Here is an 11,075-nt window from a genome sequence, read left to right as displayed (position 1 = left end):
TCTAACCACTGGAACTTCCCAAGGGTCCTTCACACCCTTGCTGCAACTCGAGAAGTTCCCCGACATACCCGTCTCCACTCGAGAGGAAGCCCGAGGGTCCCGCCCACATCCAGGGGAGCCCCGTTTCCGCCTCCTAGCTCGAGATGAGGGATCCTTTCCCTGTTTCGTAGGGAAAGAATTCCCGGCGTTCCCGTCGCATCTCAAGAGGAGGCGCTCTCCACAGGAAAGGCGAGAGGAACTCCAGGGTCGTGCCAACATTCCAAGAGACCCCCAGATGTGTCAGTCCATTACAGAGGAAGCTGTTTTCCCTGCACTGCCTTGACGTTCAAGACGAGGATCGACTCCCACCACGTGTGCACGTGGGAAAGCCCTGTGGGAAAGCCTCGTGGGAAAGCCTCGTGGGAAAGACTCGAGGGAAAACCATAGATCCTTTGATCCACGCGGCGGACTGCGTGACACTGCTGCTACCGCTCTGGAGGAAAGCGCAAGTGCATGCCCGCATTCGAGACGAGGACTGACTCCCCTGGGGAGACTCCAGAAGTACCCCAAGATCCATGTCAGCACTGGAGGGGAATCCTCAGGTTCCGGCCCCGACTCCACACAAGGTCTTAGGCCCCGGCATCGACGGGAGAGGAATCCCGAGAGGCCCCCGAGGAACTCGCATGGGGACTGGCCTTTCCTGAGGCCACCAGAGCGGGTCCCTGTGGTCCCCGTCGTAAGTCGAGAGCACCTGCCGCAACTCGAGAAAATCCAGTAGGTTTTGCCCTCCAGGCAAGATGAGGCCCATTTCCGCTGAGGCTTCTCGAGGCTAATCACTTCTAACCACTGGAACTTCCAAAGGGTCCTTCACACCCTTGCTGCAACTCAAGAAGTTCCCCGACATAACCGTCTCCACTAGAGAGGAAGCACGTGGGGTCCCGCACACATCCAGGGGAGCCCCGTTTCCGCCTCCTAGCTCGAGATGAGGGATCCTTTCCCTGTTTCGTAGGGAAAGATTTCCCGGCGTTCCCGTCGCATCTCAAAAGGAGGCACTCTCCACAGGAAAGGCGAGAGGAACTCCAGGGTCGTGCCACTATTCCAAGAGACCCCCAGATGTGTCAGTCCATTCCACAGGCACCTGTTTTCCCTGCACTGCCTTGACGTTCAAGCCGAGGATCGACTCCTACCTCGTGTGCATGTGAGACAGCCCTGTGGGAAAGCCTCGTGGGAAAGACTCGAGGGAAAACCATAGATCCTTTGATCCACGCGGCGGACTGCGTGACACTGCTGCTACTGCTCTGGAGGAAAGCGCAAGTGCATGCCGGCATTCGAGACGAGGACTGACTCCCCTGGGGAGACTCCAGAAGTACCCCAAGATCCATGTCAGCACTGGAGAGGAAGCCTCAGGTTCCGGCCCCGACTCCACACAAGGTCTTAGGCCCCGGCATCGACGGGAGAGGAATTCCGAGAGGCCCCCGTGGAACTCACATGGGGACTGGCCTTTCCTGAGGCCACCAGAGCGGGTCCCTGAGGTCCCCGTCGTAAGTCGAGAGCACCTGCCGCAACTCGAGAAAATCCAGGAGGTTTTGCCCTCCAGGCGAGATGAGGCCCATTTCCGCTGAGGCTTCTCGAGGTTAATCACATCTAACCACTGGAACTTCCAAAGGGTCCTTCACACCCTTGCTGCAACTCAAGAAGTTCCCCGACATACCCGTCTCCACTCGAGAGGAAGCACGTGGGGTCCCGCACACATCCAGGGGAGCCCCGTTTCCGCCTCCTAGCTCGAGATGAGGGATCCTTTCCCTGTTTCGTAGGGAAAGAATTCCCGGCGTTCCCGTCGCATCTCAAGAGGAGGCGCTCTCCACAGGAAAGGCGAGAGGAACTCCAGGGTCGTGCCACCATTCCAAGAGTCCCCGAGATGGGTCAGTCCATTCCAGAGGAACCTGTTTTCCCTGCACTGCCTTGACGTTCAAGACGAGGATCGACTCCCACCACGTGTGCACGTGGGAAAGCCCTGTGGGAAAGCCTCGTGGGAAAGCGTCGTGGGAAAGACTCGAGGGAAAACCATAGATCTTTTGATCCACGCGGCGGACTGCGTGACACTGCTGCTACCGCTCTGGAGGAAAGCGCAAGTGCATGCCCGCATTTGAGACGAGGACTGACTCCCCTGGGGAGACTCCAGAAGTACCCCAAGATCCATGTCAGCACTGGAGGGGAATCCTCAGGTTCCGGCCCCGACTCCACACAAGGTCTTAGGCCCCGGCATCCACGGGAGAGGAATCCCGAGAGGCCCCCGAGGAACTCGCATGGGGACTGGCCTTTCCTGAGGCCACCAGAGCGGGTCCCTGAGGTCCCCGTCGTAAGTCGAGAGCACCTGCCGCAACTCGAGAAAATCCAGGAGGTTTTGCCCTCCAGGCGAGATGAGGCCCATTTCCGCTGAGGCTTCTCGAGGCTAATCACATCTAACCACTGGAACTTCCAAAGGGTCCTTTTCACCCTTTCTGCAACTCAAGAAGTTCCCCGACATACCCGTCTCCACTCGAAAAGAAGAACGAGGATCGTGCACACAACCAGGGGAGCCCCGTTTCCGTCTCCTAGCTCGAGATGAGGGATCCTTTCCCTGTTTCGTAGGGAAAGAATTCCTGGCGTTCCCGTCGCATCTCAAGAGGAGGCGGTCTCCACAGGAAAGGCGAGAGGAACTCCAGGGACTTGCCACCATTCCAAGAGTCCCTCAGATGTGTCAGTCCATTCCAGAGGAACCTGTTTTCCCTGCACTGCCTTGACGTTCAAGCCGAGGATCGACTCCCACCACGTGTGCACGTGGGACAGCCCTGGGGAAAGCCTCGTGAGAAAGCCTCGTCGGAAAGACTCGAGGGAAAACCATAGATCCTTTGATCCACGCGGCGGACTGCGTGACACTGCTGCTCCCGCTCTGGAGGAAAGCGCAAGTGCATGCCCGCATTCGAGACGAGGACTGACTCCCCTGGGAAGACTCCAGAAGTACCCCAAGATCCATGTCAGCACTGGAGAGGAATCCTCAGGTTCCCGCCCCGACTCCACACAAGGTCTTAGGCCCCGGCATCGACGGGAGAGGAATCCCGAGAGGCCCCCGAGGAACTCGCATGGGGACTGGCCTTTCCTGAGGCCACCAGAGCGGGTCCCTGAGGTCCCCGTCGTAAGTCGAGAGCACCTGCCACAACTCGAGAAAATCCAGGAGGTTTTGCCCTCCAGGCGAGATGAGGCCCATTTCCGCTGAGGCTTCTCGAGGCTAATCACATCTAACCACTGGAACTTCCAAAGGGTCCTTCACACCCTTGCTGCAACTCAAGCAGTTCCGCGACATACCCGTCTCCACTCGAGAGGAAGCACATGGGGTCCCGCACACATCCAGGGGAGACCCGTTTCCGCCTCCTAGCTCGAGATGAGGGATCCTTTCCCTGTTTCGTAGGGAAAGAATTCCCGGCGTTCCCGTGGCATCTCAAGAGGAGGCGCTCTCCACAGGAAAGGGGAGAGGAACTCCAGGGTTGTGCCACCATTCCAAGAGACCGCCAGATGTGTCAGTCCATTCCAGAGGAACCTGTTTTCCCTGCACTGCCTTGACGTTCAAGCCGAGGATTGACTCCCACCACGTGTGCACGTGGGACAGCCCTGTGGGAAAGCCTCGTGGGAAAGCCTCGTGGGAAAGACTCGAGGGAAAACCATAGATCCTTTGATCCACGTGGCGGACTGCGTGACACTGCTGCTACCGCTCTGGAGGAAAGCGCAAGGGCATGCCCGCATTCGAGACGAGGACTGACTCCCCTGGGGAGACTCCAGAAGTACCCCAAGATCCATGTCAGCACTGGAGAGGAATCCTCAGGTTCCGGCCCCGACTCCACACAAGGACTTAGGCCCTGGCATCGACGGAACAGGAATCCCGAGAGGCCCCCGAGGAACTCGCATGGGGACTGGCCTTACCTGAGGCCACCAGAGCGGGTCCCTGTGGTCCCCGTCGTAAGTCGAGAGCACCTGCCGCAACTCGAGAAAATCCAGTAGGTTTTGCCCTCCAGGCAAGATGAGGCCCATTTCCGCTGAGGCTTCTCGAGGCTAATCACTTCTAACCACTGGAACTTCCAAAGGGTCCTTCACACCCTTGCTGCAACTCAAGAAGTTCCCCGACATAACCGTCTCCACTCGAGAGGAAGCACGTGGGGTCCCGCACACATCCAGGGGAGCCCCGTTTCCGCCTCCTAGCTCGAGATGAGGGAGCCTTTCCCTGTTTCGTAGGGAAAGATTTCCCGGCGTTCCCGTCGCATCTCAAAAGGAGGCACTCTCCACAGGAAAGGCGAGAGGAACTCCAGGGTCGTGCCACCATTCCAAGAGACCCCCAGATGTGTCAGTCCATTCCAGAGGCACCTGTTTTCCCTGCACTGCCTTGACGTTCAAGCCGAGGATCGACTCCCACCACGTGTGCACGTGGGACAGCCCTGTGGGAAAGCCTCGTGGGAAAGCCTCGTGGGAAAGACTCGAGGGAAAACCATAGATCCTTTGATCCACGTGGCGGACTGCGTGACACTGCTGCTACCGCTCTGGAGGAAAGCGCAAGTGCATGCCCGCATTCGAGACGAGGACTGACTCCCCTGGGGAGACTCCAGAAGTACCCCAAGATCCATGTCAGCACTGGAGAGGAATCCTCAGGTTCCGGCCCCGACTCCACACAAGGTCTTAGGCCCCGGCATCGACGGGAGAGGAATCCCGAGAGGCCCCCGAGGAACTCGCATGGGGACTGGCCTTTCCTGAGGCCACCAGAGCGGGTCCCTGAGGTCCCAGTCGTAAGTCGAGAGCACCTGCCGCAACTCGAGAAAATCCAGGAGGTTTTGCCCTCCAGGCGAGATGAGGCCCATTTCCGCTGAGGCTTCTCGAGGCTAATCACATCTAACCACTGGAACGTCCAAAGGGTCCTTCACACCCTTGCTGCAACTCAAGCAGTTCCGCGACATACCCGTCTCCACTCGAGAGGAAGCACATGGGGTCCCGCACACATCCAGGTGAGCCCCGTTTCCGCCTCCTAGCTCGAGATGAGGGATCCTTTTCCTGTTTCGTAGGGAAAGAATTCCCGGCGTTCCCGTGGCATCTCAAGAGGAGGCGCTCTCCACAGGAAAGGGGAGAGGAACTCCAGGGTTGTGCCACCATTCCAAGAGACCGCCAGATGTGTCAGTCCATTCCAGAGGAACCTGTTTTCCCTGCACTGCCTTGACGTTCAAGCCGAGGATCGACTCCCACCACGTGTGCACGTGGGACAGCCCTGTGGGAAAGCCTCGTGGGAAAGCCTCGTGGGAAAGACTGGAGGGAAAACCATAGATCCTTTGATCCACGTGGCGGACTGCGTGACACTGCTGCTACCGCTCTGGAGGAAAGCGCAAGTGCATGCCCGCATTCGAGACGAGGACTGACTCCCCTGGGGAGACTCCAGAAGTACCCCAAGATCCATGTCAGCACTGGAGAGGAATCCTCAGGTTCCGGCCCCGACTCCACACAAGGTCTTAGGCCCCGGCATCGACGGGAGAGGAATCCCGAGAGGCCCCCGAGGAACTCGCATGGGGACTGGCCTTTCCTGAGGCCACCAGAGCGGGTCCCTGTGGTCCCCGTCGTAAGTCGAGAGCACCTGCCGCAACTCGAGAAAATCCAGTAGGTTTTGCCCTCCAGGCAAGATGAGGCCCATTTCCGCTGAGGCTACTCGAGGCTAATCACTTCTAACCACTGGAACTTCCAAAGGGTCCTTCACACCCTTGCTGCAACTCAAGAAGTTCCCCGACATAACCGTCTCCACTCGAGAGGAAGCACGTGGGGTCCCGCACACATCCAGGGGAGCCCCGTTTCCGCCTCCTAGCTCGAGATGAGGGATCCTTTCCCTGTTTCGTAGGGAAAGATTTCCCGGCGTTCCCGTCGCATCTCAAAAGGAGGAACTCTCCACAGGAAAGGCGAGAGGAACTCCAGGGTCGTGCCACCATTCCAAGAGACCCCCAGATGTGTCAGTCCATTCCAGAGGCACCTGTTTTCCCTGCACTGCCTTGACGTTCAAGCCGAGGATCGACTCCTACCACGTGTGCATGTGAGACAGCCCTGTGGGAAAGCCTCGTGGGAAAGACTCGAGGGAAAACCATAGATCCTTTGATCCACGCGGCGGACTGCGTGACACTGCTGCTACTGCTCTGGAGGAAAGCGCAAGTGCATGCCTGCATTCGAGACGAGGACTGACTCCCCTGGGGAGACTCCAGAAGTACCCCAAGATCCATGTCAGCACTGGAGAGGAATCCTCAGGTTCCGGCCCCGACTCCACACAAGGTCTTAGGCCCTGGCATCGACGGGAGAGGAATCCCGAGAGGCCCCCGTGGAACTCACATGGGGACTGGCCTTTCCTGAGGCCACCAGAGCGGGTCCCTGAGGTCCCCGTCGTAAGTCGAGAGCACCTGCCGCAACTCGAGAAAATCCAGGAGGTTTTGCCCTCCAGGCGAGATGAGGCCCATTTCCGCTGAGGCTTCTCGTGGCTAATCACATCTAACCACTGGAACTTCCAAAGGGTTCTTCACACCCTTGCTGCAACTCAAGCAGTTCCGCGACATACCCGTCTCCACTCGAGAGGAAGCACATGGGGTCCCGCACACATCCAGGGGAGCCCCGTTTCCGCCTCCTAGCTCGAGATGAGGGATCCTTTCCCTGTTTCGTAGGGAAAGAATTCCCGGCGTTCCCGTCGCATCTCAAGAGGAGGCGCTCTCCACAGGAAAGGGGAGAGGAACTCCAGGGTCGTGCCACCATTCCAAGAGACCCCCAGATGTGTCAGTCCATTCCAGAGGAACCTGTTTTCCCTGCACTGCCTTGACGTTCAAGCCGAGGATCGACTCCCACCACGTGTGCACGTGGGACAGCCCTGTGGGAAAGCCTCGTGGGAAAGCCTCGTGGGAAAGACTCGAGGGAAAACCATAGATCCTTTGATCCACGCGGCGGACTGCGTGACACTGCTGCTACCGCTCTGGAGGAAAGCGCAAGTGCATGCCCGCATTCGAGACGAGGACTGACTCCCCTGGGGAGACTCCAGAAGTACCCCAAGATCCATGTCAGCACTGGAGAGGAATCCTCAGGTTCCGGCCCCGACTCCACACATGGACTTAGGCCCCGGCATCGACGGGAGAGGAATCCCGATAAGCCCCCGAGGAACTCGCATGGGGACTGGCCTTTCCTGAGGCCACCAGAGCGGGTCCCTGAGGTCCCCGTCGTAAGTCGAGAGCACCTACCGCAACTCGAGAAAATCCAGGATGTTTTGCCCTCCAGGCGAGATGAGGTCCATTTCCGCTGAGGCTTCTCGAGGCTAATCACATCTAACCACTGGAACTTCCAAAGGGTCCTTCACACCCTTGCTGCAACTCAAGAAGTTCCCCGACATACCTGTCTCCACTCGAGAGGAAGCACGTGGGGTCCCGAACACATCCAGGGGAGCCCCGTTTCCGCCTCCTAGCTCGAGATGAGGGATCCTTTCCCTGTTTCGTAGGGAAAGATTTCCCGGCGTTCCCGTCGCATCTCAAAAGGAGGAACTCTCCACAGGAAAGGCGAGAGGAACTCCAGGGTCGTGCCACCATTCCAAGAGACCCCCAGATGTGTCAGTCCATTCCAGAGGCACCTGTTTTCCCTGCACTGCCTTGACGTTCAAGCCGAGGATCGACTCCTACCACGTGTGCATGTGAGACAGCCCTGTGGGAAAGCCTCGTGGGAAAGACTCGAGGGAAAACCATAGATCCTTTGATCCACGCGGCGGACTGCGTGACACTGCTGCTACTGCTCTGGAGGAAAGCGCAAGTGCATGCCTGCATTCGAGACGAGGACTGACTCCCCTGGGGAGACTCCAGAAGTACCCCAAGATCCATGTCAGCACTGGAGAGGAATCCTCAGGTTCCGGCCCCGACTCCACACAAGGTCTTAGGCCCTGGCATCGACGGGAGAGGAATCCCGAGAGGCCCCCGTGGAACTCACATGGGGACTGGCCTTTCCTGAGGCCACCAGAGCGGGTCCCTGAGGTCCCCGTCGTAAGTCGAGAGCACCTGCCGCAACTCGAGAAAATCCAGGAGGTTTTGCCCTCCAGGCGAGATGAGGCCCATTTCCGCTGAGGCTTCTCGTGGCTAATCACATCTAACCACTGGAACTTCCAAAGGGTTCTTCACACCCTTGCTGCAACTCAAGCAGTTCCGCGACATACCCGTCTCCACTCGAGAGGAAGCACATGGGGTCCCGCACACATCCAGGGGAGCCCCGTTTCCGCCTCCTAGCTCGAGATGAGGGATCCTTTCCCTGTTTCGTAGGGAAAGAATTCCCGGCGTTCCCGTCGCATCTCAAGAGGAGGCGCTCTCCACAGGAAAGGGGAGAGGAACTCCAGGGTCGTGCCACCATTCCAAGAGACCCCCAGATGTGTCAGTCCATTCCAGAGGAACCTGTTTTCCCTGCACTGCCTTGACGTTCAAGCCGAGGATCGACTCCCACCACGTGTGCACGTGGGACAGCCCTGTGGGAAAGCCTCGTGGGAAAGCCTCGTGGGAAAGACTCGAGGGAAAACCATAGATCCTTTGATCCACGCGGCGGACTGCGTGACACTGCTGCTACCGCTCTGGAGGAAAGCGCAAGTGCATGCCCGCATTCGAGACGAGGACTGACTCCCCTGGGGAGACTCCAGAAGTACCCCAAGATCCATGTCAGCACTGGAGAGGAATCCTCAGGTTCCGGCCCCGACTCCACACATGGACTTAGGCCCCGGCATCGACGGGAGAGGAATCCCGATAAGCCCCCGAGGAACTCGCATGGGGACTGGCCTTTCCTGAGGCCACCAGAGCGGGTCCCTGAGGTCCCCGTCGTAAGTCGAGAGCACCTACCGCAACTCGAGAAAATCCAGGATGTTTTGCCCTCCAGGCGAGATGAGGTCCATTTCCGCTGAGGCTTCTCGAGGCTAATCACATCTAACCACTGGAACTTCCAAAGGGTCCTTCACACCCTTGCTGCAACTCAAGAAGTTCCCCGACATACCCGTCTCCACTCGAGAGGAAGCACGTGGGGTCCCGAACACATCCAGGGGAGCCCCGTTTCCGCCTCCTAGCTCGAGATGAGGGATCCTTTCCCTGTTTCGTAGGGAAAGAATTCCCGGCGTTCCCGTCGCATCTCAAGAGGAGGCGCTCTCCACAGGAAAGGCGAGAGGAACTCCAGGGTCGTACCACCATTCCAAGAGTCCCCCAGATGTGTCAGTCCATTCCATAGGAACCTGTTTTCCCTGCACTGCCTTGACGTTCAAGCCGAAGATCGAGTCCCACCACGTGTGCACGTGGGACAGCCCTGTGGGATAGCTTCGTGGGAAAGCCTCGTGGGAAAGACTCGAGGGAAAACCATAGATCCTTTGATCCACGCGGCGGACTGCGTGACACTGCTGCTACCGCTCTGGAGGAAAGCGCAAGTGCATGCCCGCATTCGAGACGAGGACTGACTCCCCTGGGAAGACTCCAGAAGTACCCCAAGATCCATGTCAGCACTGGAGAGGAATCCTCAGGTTCCGGCCCCGACTCCACACAAGGTCTTAGGCTCCGGCATCGACGGGAGAGGAATCCCGAGAGGCCCCCGAGGAACTCGCATGGGGACTGGCCTTTCCTGAGGCCACCAGAGCGGGTCCCTGAGGTCCCCGACGTAAGTCGAGAGCACCTGCCGCAACTCGAGAAAATCCAGGAGGTTTTGCCCTCCAGGCGAGATGAGGCACATTTCCGCTGAGGCTTCTCGAGGCTAATCACGTCTAACCACTGGAACTTCCAAAGGGTCATTTTCACCCTTGCTGCAACTCAAGAAGTTCCCCGACATACCCGTCTCCACTCGAGAAGAAGAACGAGGATCCCGCACACAACCAGGGGAGCCCCGTTTCCGCCTCCTAGCTGTAGATGAGGGATCCTTTCCCTGTTTCGTAGGGAAAGAATTCCTGGCGTTCCCGTCGCACCTCAAGAGGAGGCGGTCTCCACAGGAAAGGCGAGAGGAACTCCAGGGACGTGCCACCATTCCAAGAGTCCCCCAGATGTGTCAGTCCATTCCAGAGGAACCTGTTTTCCCTGCACTGCCATGACGTTCAAGCCGAGGATCGACTCCCACCACGTGTGCACGTGGGACAGCCCTGTGGGAAAGCCTCGTGGGAAAGCCTCGTGGGAAAGACTCGAGGGAAAACCATAGATCCTTTGATCCACGCGGCGGACTGCGTGACACTGCTGCTACCGCTCTGGAGGAAAGCGCAAGTGCATGCCCGCATTTGAGACGAGCACTGACTCCCCTGGGGAGACTCCAGAAGTACCCCAAGATCCATGTCAGCTCTGGAGAGGAATCCTCAGGTTCCGGCCCCGACTCCACACAAGGTCTTAGGCCCCGGCATCGACGGGAGAGGAATCCGGAGAGGCCCCCGAGGAACTCGCATGGGGACTGGCCTTTCCTGAGGCCACCAGAGCGGGTCCCTGTGGTCCCCGTCGTAAGTCGAGAGCACCTACCTCATCTCCAGAAAATCCAGGAGGTTTTGCCCTCCAGGCGAGATGAGGCCCATTTCCGCTGAGGCTTCTCGAGGCTAATCACATCTAACCACTGGAACTTCCAAAGGGTCCTTCACACCCTTGCTGCAACTCAAGAAGCTCCCCGACATAACCGTCTCCACTCGAGAGGAAGCACGAGGTTCCCGCACACATCCAGGGGAGCCCCGTTTCCGCCTCCTAGCTCGAGATGAGGGATCCTTTCCCTGTTTCGTAGGGAAAGAATTCCCGGCGTTCCCGTCGCATCTCAAGAGGAGGCGCTCTCCACAGGAAAGGCGAGAGGAACTCCAGTGTCATGCCACCATACCAAGAGTCCCTCAGATTTGTCCGTCCATCCAGAGGAACCTGTTCTCCCTGCACTGCCTTGACGTTCAAGCCGAGAATCGACTCCCACCACGTGTGCACGTGGAACAGGCCTGTGGGAAAGCCTCGTGGGAAAGCCTCGTGGGAAAGACTCGAGGGAAAACCATAGATCCTTTGATCCACGCGGCGGACTGCGTGACACTGCTGCTACCGCTCTGGAGGAAAGCG

This window comes from Ovis canadensis, chromosome 18 (genome assembly GCF_042477335.2).
Source record: "Ovis canadensis isolate MfBH-ARS-UI-01 breed Bighorn chromosome 18, ARS-UI_OviCan_v2, whole genome shotgun sequence".
Lineage (NCBI taxonomy): Eukaryota > Metazoa > Chordata > Mammalia > Artiodactyla > Bovidae > Ovis > Ovis canadensis.
The sequence above is the reverse complement of the archived record's forward strand: the minus strand, read 5'-3'. Positions refer to the sequence as shown.